We start from the raw sequence: 18,182 nt of genomic DNA, 5'->3' as shown, positions 1-18,182 counted from the left end.
TCAACTGACATGACTTGTCCTCGGTTTTGCAGTCAGAATTTAGAGCCCCTCACTAGGAGAAGGCTAACCATAAGTGAAACAGTTTTATTTTTATTATGAAGTTTTATTCAGGCTGCAGATATTTTCATTAACAAGAGCCTAAAGGCAGCTTCTGAAGTCAGAGCTGGACACACTGTGCTGCTCTCTGCCCCAGCGGTCTCATCGCAATGGTCACTTGTGGTCTAGTTTACGTAATTGCTGGGAACCCAGTCAAGTTGGTGCTGAATGCTAAGGCCCATCCAAAAACTTTAAAAAAGAATAATAAGATAAAAAGCCTATAAAGAAAGGCAAGAGCGTCTAGCTCAGCTATTGTATTTTGGAAAAATCGTTTAACCTCTCTGGAGCTTGTTTTCTGTGTCTGTAAAAGAAGGAGCTTGAACTCTCAATGATTCTAAGCAGTTGGGAATTAAGCATATCAACTACCATGCCCATGGCACAAATACATTTTGGAACAGTAGTGGACTCTGAGTTTAAACTGTTTGAATAAGAAATTGGTAAGAGAAGGTGATTCGACTTTTCAACTCCCCAGAGGTGTGTTGACCTTTGTCACTGCCAGGCACCTGAGTAGTGGATCAGAGAACACTCTTGGCATCTTGGCTCTGCTGCGAAATCAGTCTTACTCCAGGACCCGGTCCCCATTTTACCACGAAAATGGTAAGGGAGCAGGGCGGAAGGTTTGCCAAAGGAAACCCAGGGCAGTTTTATGCTTCCCTCGCTGGAAAGGTGGAAAATTCCATTCCAAGAGCAAGACCGTGCCGTGGCTCAGGAGGCACTTATTGTGTTAAATGTAAAATGTCCTTTGTTCAGCTCAGATTTCATCAAGAAGCCTGTTCCTTAAGATTTGGCTGGCTGGTCAGATCTGCCTACAGGGAGAGAATGAGCTGGAATATTTTGGTTCCTGTGATAGTTATAGCTCATTATAAATGCTTAAACAAGAGCCGATGATATTAATGTTGAGAGAGAATTTAAAGGGATAGAACATGCTAGAGAAACAGTGAAGGGTGGAGGAGGGGCGGGCGGTGGGCTAAAAGATCATCACCCTGTAGCCCTTACAGACATTTTATAGAGCCTGGGGATGCAGGTTGGAGGATATCGATGTGTCTGTGTTGCTGGCATTTACATGTTTGGTGCAAATATCAGTAGTGGATTTGCTTTATAATCAAGACGGCACTTTGCAATTCATCTCTCATAAAGAATGGGAATCATTTGTTAAGGACTGATATGCATTTATTTACTGATGTGAATAGCATTTGTTACAAATAAATATATAGCAGAGTGGTCATAGAATAAATGAGCAGTATCAATTTAAAAATTGAGCTAGCATGAAATTGCTGAAAAGCAACAAGCATTGTGAAGTCTCTTCTATGTGGAATTATCTCTGTGTTTACAGATTGATATACTTCCATAAACTTCCAGTGGTACTAATAATAATGTCAAAAAAATCTTGAACATTTCAAAAGTTGAACAATTTTACAGGGACGTCTGTCAAGATATGAAGTATTACTGGTTAACAGGGGAACATATACTTCTTTTATGTCATTTGAAATGTATTACAACAATTATTAAATAAGTATCCAGATTTATATCTGTCTTTTAAATCTCAAACTAAAAATCCTCAAAAAGCATAAACACAAATGCCCTCAATCACAGAAAGGGCTGCTTAGCAGTCTAAGAAAAATACAATTAAAGAGGCCAATTTTTGGCATCTATGCAATTATTTTAAGATATGTTTAGAATTTGCATTTAGTAGCATGATTGGGTTATTAACCATGCAACTTATCACCCTTGGTAATCATATTAACAGAAATAAAATGCCCAGAAACTAGGAATTTGATTAGTAATCTACATTTTATACTAATTAGGGGAGGCACATTATAGATTATAAATATATAAGATAAAAATCCCAGGTTACTGAGTGCAAAAAATAAACTTTCACATATTTTGACAAGCATTGCCTGGTCTGAACTGTTTATAATACTTTAGAGTGTGCTAGCACTTTTTTTTGTAATATAAAAAGTAATAGAATCATAGTAATATGAGGTCCCACTAGAGATATTTGCTATTAAATTGTTGCTGAGTGCGCTGAGGTTTGGGGTAGAATTATCGAGTTTGCAGATTAGCAAAGCAGGTTCTGGCAATGTTTTAAAATTGAGTCAGTGATGCTTTAAAATGAGGCATATTTTAAGGATTCACAATAAGAATTTAAAAATAGATGAAAAGATTGGTTTGTTATCCTCAAGTGGCCTATGTTAATTAGTGCTTTTATGTAAACTAATTTTATGACTGTCTACAGGTTTCAGCATACACAAGCAAGGGTGTAGGAATGAGGCAAAGTTCACAAGAGACTAATTGAAAATGAGGTGTGACATTAATTTTAAATAAGTGTTTTCCCATTTTGCTTCAGCTTTCTTTTTATTTTTTTAGTCTTTCCCATTTCAACCATTATCAGAGCGAACCCAGAATGGCCCGATTATGTGAAATTAGCCTCTTGTCTGTTTCTGATCCTAAATTTTGTATACTTTGAATTGCACCCTGAGGGTTACCAGTGGGAGCTCCCTTCTCTCCTGGGCACTGTAAGGTCTGTGGGACACCAAAAAAAAAAAAAAAAAAAATACAATACACTCATCTCTTCCCTACTTGCCATGGGGAAGCTTTTTTGTGTCTTTGTTTCTCCTTGCTTTGAGCAAAGTTGCCCAACATAAAAAAGCCACTTGATAAGGGCCGAACAGTTAAATTGACTCTCTTCTCCCTGTCCACCAGTTTAAAAATGAAAGGGTCAGTGGTATAGCAAGAGAGGAATTCTTTACAGTTGTCAAGTAATGGTTTTAATTATTTTTAATTATCTATGTGCCACTGTAGGATTACCACTGGTGAGGAGGTGATTATGGGAAGTTCTAGTGGAAATCCTAGAAGTTTGGCAGAAATCATTTTTGACAGTCATCTTCAATTTATTTTGAAGCAATGTCTTAAACTAGAATTAGGTAGTTGTTTAGTCACATATAAGGTAGTTAGCTTATATGATATGATTAAACAAAGTGACTTTTAATTAACTGTCATGAAATGTCTGTGCTGGAGAAACAAATCTTTTAAATTTTGCTAATTTTCATGGTATTAGTAGTTATACCTATTAGAGGCCTGCATGCATGCATGCTGTCTCTTCAGTCGTGTCCGACTCTTTGTCATCTCATGGACTGTATAGCCTGCCAGGCTCCTCTGTCCATGGGGATTCTCCAGGCAAGAATACTGGAGTGGGTTGCCATGCCCTCTTCCCGATCCAGGGATTGAACCTGCATCTCTTACATCTCCTGCACTGGCCAGTGGGTTCTTTCCCACTAGCACTACCTGGGAAGCCCACTGGAGGCCTTTATTATACCTATTAGAGAGCCTTTCTTTAATATTAACATTAATTGTTATTTTAGAATTCCAAGGATCCTGCTGCTGCTGCCGCTAAGTCACTTCAGTCGTGTCCAACTCTGTGCGACCCCATAGACGGCAGCCCACCAGGCTGCCCCGTCCCTGGGATTCTCCAGGCAAGAACACTGGAGTGGGTTGCCATTTCCTTCTCCAATGCAAGAAAGTGAAAAGTGAAAGTGAAGTTATCTTATCTAGCCTCTTACCTTCAGAGATAAGGCTAAAGTTCTGCCTCTTCCTTGAAAATGATTCTTTCTGCCCCAAACCTTGGCAAAGTCTTCCTGGCTTTGAATTCTATATTGTATCTGTGGTGGGTATTTGGTACTTAGCATGGGTTACCCTGTATTACAGTTCAGGGATGTGTCCTATCTCCTGAACTAGAGTCATACCATTCGAGGCAAAACCTGGGTTTAGACATTTCAGTCTATGTCCTGAAATCCTGGGACTGTGGTCTACCGCAGAAAATCATCATGATGCCCTGAGGGTGATGATATAAATTTGTCTTGAAAACCCTGCCAGCCCTTAACAGTCCTCTCCTGATATTTGATAAACAGTTTGAATTAGACAGGGTTAGAAGGAGATGGCAAACCACTTCAGTATTCTTGCCTGGAGAATCCCATGGACAGAGGAGCCTGGCAGGCTACAGTCCACGGGGTCACAAAGATTCAGACACAACTGAGTGAATAACTCAGAGATGCCTGGGAACTTGGAGATGGTCTAGTCTAATTTCTGTTTTATATATAATGAAACTGAGTAAAACCCAAAGAGACAAAATCACTTGCCTAAGACTTATTGCTAGTTAACGACAGAATTTGGACCAAAATTCCAATTTCATTGCCTCCGGGTCCAGAACTTTCTTTTCAGCAAGCCGTCTGTGTCAGCATCCATGTACATGTCCCACCACGCCCCCTTAGGTTTGCTCATCAGAATGAATGAATCCTTATAAATGTCCGAGGCGCCAGCCTTTTGTTTTTTCCTTTGTGTTCATGAGCTGGCGGCAGCGTCTGATGCGACAGATGTGTTCTGTTATCAGCCAGTGACCCTGGAACTGAATTTACAACATCCGGGTATTCTACATTCTTCTGACCATGTGACTTTCTTCCCCCCTCCAAATTCTATGTTTTTTTGGTTGCTTATAGAAGATCAAAGTGGAAGCTTTGGGAAATAAGTCTTCATCATTCACTACTGTTCCAAATTGGGAAAAGCAGGTCAGTGAATTGTTCCTCTGGTTTGGAAAGGCCATTTGAAGCATTCTTAGACATGTAGCTAAGCAAGTCTGGCGCTCTCTGACATTACATAATTTCTCCGCTAAACCAACGTTCTCACTGAGTTTGCTGTATGACAATATGTTACATTGGATTAGCTCAATATTGGCTCAAAACTCGGTGTCATCATTTGTCTAGCCTTGCGGTATTTCCCCAAATAGGGAAGCTGACAGGTTTTAGCTGACTGGTTTTTCTGTCACTGGGAGAGTTTTTAGTGAACAAGTACAATAGAGTTTTCATTTGTGGCAGATGTTATCTTGTTTCTAGTTTTTGTTCAAGTTGTTTTAAGGAAAAGTACCACCCATTTGCTCTGACTAACTTAAAAAAAAAAAAGATGAAAAGATCTTCTCAGCACAAATAATAGCAAAAAGCACATGACGATCTAAGCTTTTGAACTCTCAGACAGCTGGGGAGCCCAGAATTGGCATGATTCTTTCTTTACTGACTTCAGAGCCCCATGTGTGTGTGATCAGAGTAGACTGTGTCGCTCTGATCTTAAACAGCCCTGGTGTCACACGAGGAGTTTCATTTCTTGACTAAATAGACTCTCTGGTTTGAAATTAGCATCCCACCATGAAAAACAGGACTGTACAGGGAAGTTGGCAGATGCTTCTGCTGCCATTTGAAACAAGTACCACTTCTGCGTCTCCTAACCCCAGTGCACTGGGTTGCTATGTGGATGCGGTGACCCAGCGATTCTGAAGTCTCTCCAAGGAAGGAGAATCCAACAAGGCATCTAGGAATGACAACTTGATTTGCAGTGTAGCCCAGGTGAGTGTGGGAATGAATTAGAAACACACCATGAAAACTTCACCTATGGTCAGGGCCATATCCAGAAAGCTGCAGACACTGGGAGCAGAGGATGGACTGGTGTCAACACCTCTTCTGTGTGAGAGTGGAAGCACTGTGATTTGTGGTTGCAGGTTCCGTATGTGCTCACGGCCAAGTTCTAAGTGGTCCACTGGCTACCCTACCTTGGCATTTCATGAACTAAAAAGGTTTCCAAAAATAATTTGAGGACCAACGTAGAATTACCAATTCCCTTCCACCCTCAGTCCAGTAAAGACACAAACACACTTAGTCTTCCTTGCATCTTTGTTTCACAGAAAAAGGGAAACTTTAACTATAAAATGAAAGAACCACAATCTAAGGCTGAAGTCCTTCAAATCGAATAAATTTAATTTGAGGAAAGAGTCCCTACATTGTATCTCTTAAAAAGAAGTCCCCTCATGTTGCAGCCTGCCTCTGAACGCATCGCACAGACCTCTCTTTGAGAAAACAGTGCTGCACAGTGAGTGACGTTAGGAGACTCTCACTGCTCGTGACCAAAGCACAGGCTGACTGTCTGTATGCTTGACACTGTCTTTAAATTCCAGCTGAATGTCTCTTCATACTGGCTGCAGCTTTATTCCCTGGTTTTGGGAGTGCTGCTGGTATTAGCATAATTTATTCATTCACAAATATGTACAACTGCTCTGATTCAGAGTAACGCTTGCAGAGACCCAGCTTCTGACTGAATTCCCAATTCCATATTGTAGGGGTGGAATCCAGGATGGCTCCCCTTGTTTCCAGAAGCTCCCACCTTCCATCCAGGGCACAAAAATTTCTAAAAGTTTATAGTTAGCCCGGGTTTCCCTGGTGGCTCAGATGTTAAAGAATCCACCTGCAATGCAGGAGACCTGGGTTCGATCCCTAGGTTGGGAAGATCCCCTGGAGGCGGGCATGGCAACCCACTCCAGTATTCTTGCCTGGAGAATCCCATGGGCAGAGGAGCCTGGCGGGCTACAGTCCACGGGGTCACAGAGTTGGACACAACTGAACGACTAAGCACAGCACATAGTTATCCTGGCATACTGAGGTGTCAACAAAAATCCTTTACTTCTGATGCTAACTAGCCAGATGGTCCTAAACAAACCATTTAAACATTTTGGATCAGTTTTCTGGTATGTAAGATGGAGATAAGACCACCAGCCATGCTCTGGAGACTGTAATTTATTGGATACTCTCTGAACTTCAGGGTTCTTAATCTGTAAATTGAGTGAGTGTGGGTGACTGGATGACTAAGATCTTTTTTCTTTTTTGCTTACAAAGGTTGTTAGCATTTGTGAGTAGGATTTGCACACACCGAATATTCAGTGAAGGTATAGTATGGGTCAAGCACTGTGCTGTATCTCAAAACACAGAAAAATCCTGCACTATTTATTCTTTAGGTCGTGTTTAGAAGGTCATGCTTCTCTCATTTATATCGATAGTTCATTTCTTCATTCATTCACTCATTTGTTTAATTAACAAACATGGACAGACCCAGGCCATGTGCTGGAGAGATAAAATAACCTTGCTGCCCTCAAGGAGCTTGAAACTCCTGTTCATAGTCTGTTATTAAAAAGGAAAAGAAATACATATCGTTTTTTGTGCCATGAGAGACAAAAAGCACATTATATAGAACACAAGCAAAAATTGTGAAATAAGCCTGTGTCTATTGTTCTTGTTGCTGCTGCTGCTAAGTTGCTTCAGTTGTGTCCGACTCTGTGTGACCCCATAGACGGCCCACTAGACTCCTCCGTCCATGAGATTTTCCAGGCAAGAGTACTGGAGTGGGTTGCCATTTCCTTCTCCATATTGTCCCTGAGTACAAGCTTATTGGAGAACAATTCTGTTCGCCCACCATCTTTCTGCCTTCTATTTTTTCCTATTAATATACAAAGAAACTCAGTGTTTGATAAAGTTAGGCAGAAGTTATTCAATCCAATAAAATTAGATAAAACATCTTTCTGACAATGAAATTCAAATAACAGAATCTAATGTAATTTAAGGGCATCAAAAACCAAAGAACATTTAAAGTACCTCCAGCCCGTGAAATCAGTTCATTTGCTCAATGTAGTTAGTTCACCAAAATAATTATTCATCCTCCCCTTCCTCTCAAAATACCCACCCACTAACAGCAACAATAAATAAGGCAGAAAAGAAGAAAAATCCTCTTAAGGGCATAAGATTTTCTCATTTGCTTTCTGCAATGATAAAATTAAGTAAACACTTACCAAATAGCTACACTACTTCGCATGGTGTAGAGTCAGCCTTTGATGGCCAGGTAAAATTTCTTGTGGTTCATTAGGCTAAGAAATTACTTCTGCTTTAAACAAAATAATGTGTATGCAAAATCTTACTCAATTAAATGCAGTTGTTTGCAAACTTAAAATGGAAATGCTTTGTATGTTATCCTTTTTATTTAGGAATAATTTTCAAAGGCACATTACTTATTGGATAGCTTTCTGTTCACAATTCCAAACTAAAATATACGAGTCTCAGGCAATTCTGACTCTACAAAACCCTTGACTTTGTACTGCTTCATACAGATACTAAATGAATATTTGTTTAATGAATGAATATGGAAAATCAGTTGGATTAAATTAGTGATCATATCATCTTGGACTTGTATATTGCTTTACAATCCATAAAGTGCTTTCACATTTATCCTCTTAAAGAAGAAATTAACTCAGTATGCTAGATTCTACTTTAAAGCTTTGAAGTTACCAAATTTGTCCTCAGTCTGAACTGAAAACAATAGTAGAAATGTGCTAAGAAGTGTGAATAACTAGACGAACAAAACAAAGCAGAAACAATAACATGTACATAAAAAGCTTAATAAACAAAATTAAACTAGAAAGGAAAACTGTGGCTTAAAAGATTGTCCTACTATTATCTTTATATAATCTAGGGCAGAGTTGATCCCTAAGCCAGCATTCCACATCCAAGGAAGGTTTACTCTTATGTGTATGAATATGTGCATGTGCAAAGACATACACAGGCGTGCTTACTGCAGCTTCACTATTCTTCCTAGAAATCTAGCAAGGAAAACTAGAGAATCATACATTTTTACAATAGAGCTTCGCTGCAGGCATCCAAGATGGCAGCCATTCACATAACCAGACAATGGATAAATGCAAAAGAGATTAAAAGAAGAAACAAAAAAGAGAACTAGAAGCCAGGCAGTAGTTGGAAAAAAACATCTGGGCTTCTGGGAGACCTGAGTTTATCAAGATGCTCATGAAAACTTATAAGGAAAGCCATTGGAAAGCTCATGGGCTTCCCAGGTGGCGCTAGTGGTAAAGAACCCGCTTGCCAATGCAGGAGACATAAGAGACTCGGGTTCGATTCCTGGGTCGGGCAGATCCCCTGGAGAAGGAAATGGCAACCCACTCTAGTATTCTTGCCTGGAGAATCCCATGGACAGAGGAAAGTTCACATCCGGGAGGACTGGGATGGAACAGGAGAAACATTTAGAATCAGAGGACTTGGGTTTCAGGTTCCTGTTCTGCCACCTCATAGCAGTTGAGTATTGGCAAATTACTTTATCCCTGAGACTCAGTTTCCTCATCTGTAAAATAGGGACACTGATGCTATGTCACAGTCTTTGTGAAGTTACGATGAATAACTCCATGAAAAGCAGTTAGTACTTTATAAACTATAAAGTGATTTCAAAAGATTTTTATAATAACTATCTTGTTATAAAAGTGATACATGTTCGTTGCAGAAAATTTGACAATTATGAGTTGTAATGTACTGACAACATGACTGAGGGATCTGGGGGATCAAACACAGATCCTAGTAAGTCTGAAGCATCAGTCCTAACATTGTTGGGGTTTACCTCCCTGTGTGTTCAGAAACTCTGTTTGGGAGCTCTGGGTGGTTGCACACTGCCCAGAATGCCTAAATGGTTAAGGTCATTTAAAGAGTTTCCATCAAAAGTTTTCTCAGAAGTAACCAACCAGCAAAACTGCAGGTGCTCAGAGAAACTGTCACGTGTCCCGAGACCCATGGGATGGGACTCAGGGGCCAGACCTGTAGTCCTGATCCTCTATTAACTCTTCACATTCCTGGCCCTCAGTTTTCTCATTTGCAAAATGAACCATTGGAAGAAATACTTTTGAAGTATACCCAGGTACGGTTTTCATGAGTCTTTCTCAGTCTGTCTTTTGGGTAGACTCTTCAAGCACAAAGAGAGATCAACTGGGTGAGTCAGACCTGCTTGGTGTCAGTTCAGGGCACTTCCCACAATTTTTCTGGGTGCCTGCAGGAATTTTGAACATCACTGTCACTCCATGTCACCCCTAAGATGGGGGAAGGGGACCCAGCCAACAAAAATTATGAGGAGCATGAGTATTGTTCAGGTTAAAAATGTTTCCATTTCCCTCTTGTTTTCTTTGAATGAATGAATAAAACCTCAAAGATGGCTAGAAAGTCAGAAATCTGTACTGGCTATAGATTTTTCCCCCCAAAAGTAAGTAGATAGATCAAATAGAAAAGATGGGATGAAATAAGAGGGGTAAAGGCAGAGAAGCAGCTGTCAAGAAGTACCAGAGTTCTTGTCGCTAAAGGGAACAATAGTATACTGCAGGGCATTTCAGTGCTGCTCCAGACAGTGGATTTCAGTCTAGATGAAGCCCTCAGAGTGTTCTAGAATGAAAAGTTCTTAAATATGTTTAAATGCTGACATACAGATTTAATGTTGGGGTTCTTTGACCTGAAATCACCACCAGGCTCTACCCTGATTAAAGCAATTTTTATGGGGGATTTGGATCTTGCTAACATTTGTCCATTCAAGACAATTTACTGAAAAGTTGGGTCAGATCTTATAAGAACACAGTAAAGAATAGAACCTTTTTTATTCTTTTTAACTTGTCATCAAGAATATCTGCTGTCAGAACATTGTGTTCAATATTAAAATGTAGTCTCTTAATAAAATGGTTTTGCTTTCACTTTAGTGTGACGATGGTATGCATTAAGCTCTGAAAGGCCCGAGGGCCAAAAAACAAAGTGATATTTTAAAATGAATTTTTAAAAGCATTAGAAATTTAAAAAGTAGGTTTTTTTAGAACATAATGAAATGTAAGTTGAGAAGGTAACTTGCCAAAGTGATGCTGGTCTTGTAATATTACTGGAAAATCTTTCTGACTGAACCAGTAATACCCTACTTTTAAAAAAGCGGGGGGGTGGGGGGAGGCTGTGGTACTCACACTAAATTCCATGCAAATATTCTGGTTATTTAGTAGTAATTTATCATAGTTTTACTGGAAATTTTCTGCTCTTAGTTCTTAAAAGGTTTTATAGTCTCATTTAGCACTTTTACTCCTAATAATCAATATTGATTTTACTTTATTCGTTTTGGATTTTAAAAATTTTTACCTAGAATTCAAATCTTAACTGTTTTTAAAGTAACATAGCTCATTTAAGAAATCAGACTTACCGGGAGACATTCATTGCAATCTGGAAAACTATGAATTTCCACTTACTTAAGGTAGTTTCTTTATCGTAAAAGAAATGACAGTTCTGGGGAATGTGGATTTGGAATCATAGACAAAATATTAAACAAGAACATGCGCAGCATTTTCCAATATCTTTTCAAAATTAGGTGGCTGTGGTTATTTTGCCTCATGTTGTGGATTCTGGTTTCAGCCTGGCTATTTATATCTGTATTTTAGTAGCTTGGTACGTCTAGGAGTCACTTCTACTGCTCACAAGTTAAATTAACTTTACAGGGCACAATGCCAGCTGGAGACCACCAAGGTAGCCCCGATGTACTATGAGGGGTCCTCAGGAGACAGTGGATGCTAGGGATGATTCCTACTCCCTACATGTGTTGTGACAGGAAACTGGAATTATTCATTTTTTACATCAATAGCCTGCCCCTCATATTCCAAGCCTTCTCTGATAACATGCCACACGTTAACATCTGGAACACAAACACTTCTCCAAAACCCTTCAATTAAATCCTGCAAATTGTTTTCTTTAAATGTTTCCTGTGATCTTTTATGTGGCATTCAATTTCATCTTCTTTTGAAATTTAAAAGATGACTTTTGGGGTTGTGGTTAGCATTCATTGACACTAGCAGAAAATTAAAAGTGTTTCTGAGGCCTACCTTTACCAGTCCCACATCCTCAAACACTGGGGCTACCTGGGGTTGGCCGGGGAATGTCTGCTGCCACATTAGTGATGTGATAATGGGCTTCACATATCACCTGGACATTAATAGAATGAAACCACTTACTGCTTCTGAAAGCAGCTTTGTTCTCAGCTGGTGTCCTGGAGGCACTGTATGGGTACAATGGACTTTCTATCATGGAGGTGAAAATCAGAAATTACCTAAAGTCATCTTTATTGCCGGGGTGTATTGAGGTGTGTGTATGTCTGTGTGTTGTTCATCTTTGTTTAACGGGTCCACTGATATTTGATGGAAATGACCAAAATTCAGCTAGTTGTATAAAGTATTTCCGAGTCTCCAATCTGCTCTGCTCTATGACATGCAAAACTTCTAATGACTGGGGACCTCTAACCCAGCTGCAATAACCCATCAAAGGTGCAACTTTATTCTCTCATAACAGCCTTGTAATGTGATCAGCAGACGTATCTGCAAACTTTTCCCTGAGCTGTGCAGATGTGGTCGTAAAAGAGGCACGTATGCCATTGTGTATTTCCTACTTTCCTCCGAAAATGAATTTGGTTTCTGATTATGGCAGTGTGGTTGCTTGCCGTATAAAATTTCCTACAGGTGCACGCTCTCTTAAAAGAAAGCCCAATCTACGAAAATCAGGAACTAAGAATGAGAATGATTCAGAGCTATTAATAATTTTATAAGACTCCCTTTGCTTTGTAAAGGTATTTGCCAAAGAAGTCAATCTATAAAAGGTTTCTCTAGTGTATTTACAATATTCTTCAATTAATCAAATGTAGATGTTTAAGTATTTTTCAGATAGGCCCCTGTCATATAAACTATAACATGAACATTATTAAATAATTAGCTTCATGAGTTTTTGGTTGGGAAAATTATAAACCATGAATTGACTTGCTGTATATGTTTATTTTAAAATTGAGTGTACATATTTTACCTGAAAAAAAAATCAGGCCTTGAATTATTGTTCCTCAAAATAAAATGTATGGTTTCTAAAACTTAGTTTTGAGTTTTTAACCTATTTCTCCTCTGAGGCATATGGGCTTGTGAAGCAGCATACATTCTTCATATCACATTCAAAGTCTAATCTTGTTTTTTCTAGCAATCACATGGATAGGTGTAAACAGATAAATAGTCACCGTGCACCACTGACTGCCATGGCTCATTTTTCATCTTTTGAAATAAAAGCCCAAGAGAATTTTTGTTGGAATAAATTGAAGATAAAAAAGTTCTCTTTTGAAGTGGATACTTTGAACATGGCAGATTTGTAAGGAATTTTCTTTTGCCTTCTACTCCTTTTAAGATTTAATTCTACAAATTAGAATGTTATTTATTATAAACTGTATTTATCTGACCCTGGATTAAGGAACTGCTTTTGAGCCAGAGTTGAAGTTGTTTTAGTTTTTCTAATTTCAGATATATTATCTGGTTTAACACTAAATTGAAACATTTTAAATTAGCTGACTTTTCCCTTAATCAGTCACAGTTACATTCCTATGTAAAAGCTGAAAATATTAACACTCACATTTTCCTCTAAAGGACTCTAATCACATTATGATCTGAAATAATATCTCCTTAATGATTCTTCGAACAACACGGTCTGTGTTTTCTTTCTCCGTGCAGACTTTTCACAAATAACACGGTCTACAGCAAGACAAACAACATTTTAACATGCTTTGCAATGTGGAAAAAGGCAAGTTGGAAAAAGCAAATGAACCAAATATCTGTACTTGTAATAAGCTTCTAGACCACTTTAATGCAGAATTCACAATAGTTATATACATTGTTCTTTGAAGGATTTTAATATTTTTTTCCATACAAGACCATCCATCAGGTAACCAAAGAAGGCAAATTACCTACAGGAGAGAATCTGAAAAAGTCCAGAAATACTGAGTGATGTATGGTGACAGTGTCAGAATAAAATACTCAGTGAATTATAACAATATTAACTACTAGTCAAGAGACATGGTTGCCAAAATCATGATCATATTAAAAATGGGCCTTATTTAAGGTATAAAAAAATGGGCCTCATTTAAGGTATAAAAAAATATCCTATCAATTCTGATCCACCTTCCGTATTTAGAACAAAATAAAACTGTTTGTTTAAAACAAAATAAAACAAGGCTTCCAGCAAATCCCCCAAGACATTTCAAATCCTACATAAGATACACCAGAATTAAAGAGCATTACATGGACTTCTAAACGACACAACTACAGAATTATTATCCATTGAGTTATAAGGAATGGCTTCCCTTCGAGTTCAGAATTTATTTTTTCCCCCACTGTCAATGTTTAACCCACAAAACAGCTGAGTAAGGCCAGATGTGTCAGTTTTACCTTTCCAAGGGAATTCTGTTTAGAGAACAACACTGCAGAATGATATCCCGCATTGCTCTCTAATACAATTTTCTTTGCCAAAATTCAATTTTGTGCTATATGCATTTCTTTTTTAAAAAATATTTATTTATTTGGCTATGCCAGGTCCTATTTATAGCATGTGGGAGCTTTAGTTGCAGCGTGCAAACTCTCAGTTACAGCTCATGGGATCTAGCTCCCTGACCAGGGATTGAACCCCAGCCCCCTGCATTAGGAGTGTGGAGTCTTAGCCACTGAACCACCCGGGAAGTGCCTATTTGTTCACTTCTTGAAGGACCCCTGGAGTTCACACAAATAAATAAATAGAAAAATCTTTATACGTGCTCCATGCCATGGACCCATGGGCATAAATAACATGATGTGAATTCAAATACACATCCTTTCTCATTCATTTCCATTCTCAGTGCCAACTTTGGCTCAGTAAACAATGACATTCAGCTTAGTGTGAAGGAAGCACCCAGTAAGTAATGCATGGAGAAGCAGTGCCCCTTCAAAGAATGAAACCTTTCAGAACAGCCAAGGGTAAGAATAAAAACGAGCTCAGGAGAGCAAAATAGTTAAGGGGGTAGCTTCAGTTTCACCTAAGGTGACTGAGTCAGGGAAATGTTCTCAAGCATGTTTTTGCTGATGACTTTTAAAAACACGATCCAAGAATAAGCTGGAAGATATTCATGTCACTGGAGTTGAAATAGTCATAGAATTGGGCATGATCTGAGGTCTCCTGCTTCCTTCTTTATTGCACAGATTCCTCACCTTCTCTAGAAGGAAAATGGAGGCATAAAGCCTTTCCACATTTCTTAAAAGCATATTTCAAGGATTAAAGAATTGGAAAGATCAAATTGTTATTTATCTAGGACTCTTTCTAACCAGTGGGACATCAGGAGATACTCTGAAAGAGCTGATTTATTGAATCCCCAATTGAATTGGCCTTAGAGAGTTAATACAGCATCCACGGTGACAAATTTACTCACTACCAATGAATTGCATTAGATCCATTATTTTTAAAGCACTTTTCCATCTGGGAAGAAAGTTGCAGCATAAATCCCATTCTTTTCAGTAGCATGGCTGGAAGGCATCAACCTTTTATGAGCTAGGAAAGTCAGGACTTTTCTTCTATTAATTTGCTAAGTATTCTCTGCCCGCATGAGTTTTAACATGATGAAAACGTGGACAATGACAGAGGACAAGGACAAAGAACAGAGATGGGCCTTTTGTCCCAATGGGCCACGTCATCTTTTTAATTCTGTGGAAGCTTGCTTCATAGGATTTGGGGCTGACTTTGGCTCAAAATGGGTCCTGAGTTAACAACTGGAGACTCACTTTAGCTGAGATCTACTTCCAAGTAAGTCTTGAAGTTTGAGCAACTCAAAATTTTAGTCGACTTAGCATGGTCTCCAGAGTTCCAAAAGCTGAGATGCTCCGTCCCTAAGCATTTCCACAGAGGCAGTATTATATAATGTCAGGAATAAATACTTGCGAGCCCAGTGATCTGAGATCAAAAATGTGCCAGCACTGTTCACTGTTTGGTGAAGTTAATTTCACCTCAGTAAGTTTCAGTGACATCCTCCATAAAATGGGAATAAGAATATAAGCAAGTTAGAGTGTTATGGTGGGCTTTCCAAGTGGTGCTAGTGTTAAAGAACCTTCCTGCCAAAGCAGGAGATGTAAGAGACTCAAGTTTGATCCCTGGGTCAGGAAGATCCCCTGGAGGAGGACATGGCAACCCATTCCAGTATTCTTGCTTGGAGAATCCCATGGACAGAGGGGCCTGGTGGGCTACACAGTCCATGGGGTCACAAAGAGTCGGACATGACTGAAATAACTTAGCACACATGCACACACAGAGTGTTATGGGAAGAGAAGTGTGATAATGCATGTGAGCCTCCTAGGCTGGTGCTCAGCACGTTGTAAACCATCTCTAAATGTTTACTGTTATTATCATTAGTCCATTATCATGGACTTTCCTGATGTGTGACCTAAAGTTTCTGCTCAGCTCAGGATGATGCCCTTAGTATTCTAAAAGACTCTAGTAGACACCGGTTCAATCATCTAATGTGTAAATGAAGGACTTTAGACTTTTTTCCTGGCTCCTGTCAACACATCCCAGCCATTAATTTTGAAATTCCTATTCTGGACACTAACCTGAATGTTTTTATCCATTCATTCAGTGCCATGTTAGGGCCTTTTTGGGCAACTTGTATCAGTCCCCTGAAAAACAGACGAGACGGTTCTTATCTTTTGGTGTCAATACATGCAGTGACTTTATAAACAATATGAAGCATATCTGCACATATGGATGAGCTGGATTTGAATTTCATGCAGTTTGATTCTTTGATAATGGCCTGGCGTGCTGCGGTTCATGGGGTCGCAAAGAGTCGGACACGACTGAGCGACTGAACACTTACCAAAAGGCCATCACTGGGCTAAGGACTTCTGTAAATTATCCTTACAAGAATCCCACAAGGCAGACACTATTTTTATTATTCTAAACTTTGAACACAAGGATTCAAATTCAGAGCTAGTCTAATTCTAGCTATTACCCTAAACTACCATCCTAAGATAGGACTGATGGCTAACCCATTTTTCAAAAAGTCTAGATGTTTGTCCAGTACCGTCTCTCTCCTTTGAAGACTGAATCCTTATTCCTTGCCACCAGGTTGCACTGAATCAAATACAGTTTCATTGCATTTATTAGCAGCCATAATCCTTCACACTTCTATTTGTAATTTTCAGTTGACCGAGGGGTGTTGCATGCTTTGTTATTCAGACCTCCTCTTTTACCAGAAAAATTGCAAGGCTCTCGTTTATGTAATCCTCACCAGGTTACATATGTAATCCTCACTCTTGCCCACTGTTTGCTGCTCAGATAGCTGAACCTCAGAGAGCAGACAGGACTAGACCCTGGCCACCACACTGATGAGTGATCAGTGTAGAGTTAAACCTAGGTCTTGTGATTAGAATAAATAGTGAAATTATTTTTAGTCCTGTAAAATTGAAATGATGCATTTTACATGCTCAAAGGCAGAGAGATTTTATCCCTGCTGGGTGAACCATTGCATCCTTCCTCCTTAGCTATTTCTGACTCAGTCATTTCTGACTCAGTCACATTACTGAATCCCTCCCAATCACTCGGTATAATCCACAGAGTGCCTGACCACAAGGAACCTATTTGAGAGGGGAAATTAGAATCTTCAGTCAAAGATATAATATAATAATAATAATAATAGCCACAAAGGAGGGATTAGAGTTAGGAGATTGAAGGAGTCTTTGCGGGGGACGGGGAGGCTTGCAGCACTGACAAAGGCGGGTGCTACTTTAACAGGGGAGGGAGTTTGTGCCAAAGAAGCGCTAAACTGGTTTACTCAGCAGAGAGCTGGTTAGATAACTGGGAGGCCAGAAAGCTCAGACTGGCACAAAAATGAACAATGTCTTTGTCTATTAATTTTATGTTTTCTACCAGTTGTTCTTAAGGACAGTGGTATGAACTATTTTATGAAGTCAAATGAAAGGTTCACAAGCCAAATGAAAAATTTGAAGTTCATATTTTCAGTTATTTCATATTTTGTATTTCATTCATTTAAAAACAAATTCATGCAGTTCAGCTACTGCATCGAAACATCTCTGTGTAACACACTTAGGCGGTTTCCCTTTAAGAAAAGATGCTGGTCCTCTTTTTTCAGATGGTCACTCAGTGATACAAACCTGTAGGACTGAGATAAATTGCTCCTGGAAACATTTTCCTCTTGGAAAATCACAGATGAGACTAAATGAGACATTTTATATATATAGTAGCAAACAGTCATAGGTACATTTCATTTTGAAAGTACCATCTGTCTTGCAACCCAAACAGGTTTTGACACTGCAGAGTGATTGCAGCACTTCAGGAAGAAGGAAGAGCAAGATTCAGATAGGGAACAGGATGTTGAAGAACTTACTACATTTTTACTATTTGGATGTTTTAAAAAAATAAAAAAATATAATTAGAACTGTAATTATGTCTCGTGATATATGTGACCTGTCTATTTTGCAAGGTATGAATTGAATACTCCAGCCCAGCATTTAAATACAAATACAGCTTTTATAATGAAAGAGAACCAGCAAAGCTTCTTGCTAGGATTAGAGTTTTAATTGATATCATTATAGC

This window comes from Dama dama, chromosome 33, assembly GCF_033118175.1.
Source record: "Dama dama isolate Ldn47 chromosome 33, ASM3311817v1, whole genome shotgun sequence".
Classification (NCBI taxonomy): Eukaryota; Metazoa; Chordata; class Mammalia; order Artiodactyla; family Cervidae; genus Dama; species Dama dama.
This window is presented reverse-complemented; position numbering follows the sequence as displayed.